This window comes from Gorilla gorilla, chromosome 4, assembly GCF_029281585.2.
Source record: "Gorilla gorilla gorilla isolate KB3781 chromosome 4, NHGRI_mGorGor1-v2.1_pri, whole genome shotgun sequence".
Taxonomy (NCBI): domain Eukaryota; kingdom Metazoa; phylum Chordata; class Mammalia; order Primates; family Hominidae; genus Gorilla; species Gorilla gorilla.
Window position 1 is genome coordinate 121,160,928 of NC_073228.2, and position 1,908 is coordinate 121,162,835.

General features: G+C 35.8%; 1 pseudogene; it reads right to left on the bottom strand.

Moving 5' to 3' along the window:
* Window positions 1-308: 308 nt before the first annotated feature.
* On the bottom strand, window positions 309-881 carry LOC101125200 (large ribosomal subunit protein eL33-like; annotated as a pseudogene).
* Window positions 882-1,908: the final 1,027 nt, after the last annotated feature.

Sequence of the window (1,908 nt, forward strand, 5' to 3'; positions counted from 1 at the left end):
TTAAGAATAGGAAGACGCTAGCTGTTACTGACATTTACCATATGCCTGCCAAATTCCAACAGGACCATATTTTATAAAATTAGCCATATTATGTTTACCTTATACATGTAATAGGATTTATTGCCTCCCAACATCGAGATTGTTAAGCAATTTCAGTATATATTTATAATATATAGGATAATTATGATCCTAAAATAGGTCTTATAATTTTTAAAAATAATTCAAAAATCAATTGCAAAAGTTAAATGTGTGTATGTGTGTGTTCAGCATGTGTGTTTTTACAACAGCACAAATCCATTTTTATTTATTTACTTTTTATTATTTTTAATCCTTAAGGGGTACAGTATCATACAGATTCTGTGTCCAATGGCCTTAGCCAAAAGATTGCTTTGGAATTTGGCACAAACCATGCCATTGTTTCCATGCGCTGGAGTTACCTTTCTCAAGATTCTTGGTCTGGTTTCGTTTGGTTTACTACCAGGAGTCACTGTGTTGTTCTTTGCATTGTATACATAAACACATCTCTTGCCCAAATAAAGTTAAGTTTCATCATGGGCATTAACGCCTTCAATTCAAAAGTGAGATGCACATTCCCTTTGGTTCTGGAGACCCAGCTCATAGCCAACAAAAATGGCCTTGGACCACAGCCTTTCAAACTTATTTGCCTTTTACATGTCCTGTTCCTAGCAGGCCTCCTCAGGATCCAAGATGACGTAAAGAGGCAAAAGTTACATTTGAATGCTGAAGACCCAAGTAGCCAAAGGCAGCAGAGAAGCAAGTGCTCTGAGGCTACCTAAAAGAGGACCTATTATTTCTGTGCCTTCTCCAGAAATATCCAGAGGACCAGAGAGAAGCACATCAATAAAAACATCTATAGCCATGACAGAATACAGTCAAGTTAATGGAAACCTTATGCCATGATCTCTTTCACATTTTGGTTTGTTTCAGTTTGTTTAGACAATTGAGGTAACAGCAAACAAGTCCATCTTAAGAGTCAGATGGACAGCTAAAAAGAATCTAGGAGGTCCCCAATAACCATCACTTTCCCTTTCCTTTCTATTACTCCAAATGTTTTTTTTTTGTCAACATCTATTAAAACAATTCTACCAGGCTACTAACGTTGGCTACATATCTGATCACAGGATCATCCATTTAGCTTTGGTACTTTTCAAAATGTAATTAGCCCAGAAAATAGTGTAGGTTGGTTTTTATGGCATATACTTGAAAGCAGGTTTTACTAAAGGAATTAGAGACAACCTAAATATTCTGGTGTATCTTCAGTATACCTTACTACCACACTTGTCACATTGTATTTTAATTTTGTACCTGTTTATTAATATACTCCCCCAATTCAGCAATAAACTTAAACTCAAAAATTACTAGGTGCTCAAAAATGTTTTGTGTTTTGATTTTTGTTTACTCATTCATTTTTAAGAATTAAATATGTCAGGGGCTGTGAAAGGAGAAAAGGGTGGTGATTGTTTGATTCCCTAAAACAGAATAATGGAATGTAGATCTTTTTACCTTCTTGGTCTGCTCAGCAGGTTTTTCATTTCTAGATTTTTCTTTCTCTACCCTGATGGGACTGCCAATCACGTAGCTTCACCTGTAGTACAAAGGTGCTTGGCAATGATGCTAAGCCAACCAGAATACCCTATCTCTCTAGAATTATTAATTAAGCCATCAGTAGCAAAATGACTCAGCCAAGCCAATCAGAGTTCTTTTTTGAGGGATTGATATGGACCTTGATTAAGATTCTTTCTCTAGAGATTCAGACCATTGAAGATCATTAAGGATTATCATTGCTGAGAATGAGGCCTACTAGGAAAAAGGAGAGCTAAGAGGAAGAAAAAAAATTGGATAGATTTCCTACTGACATCATTAAATTCTTAAATCAAGCCATACCCA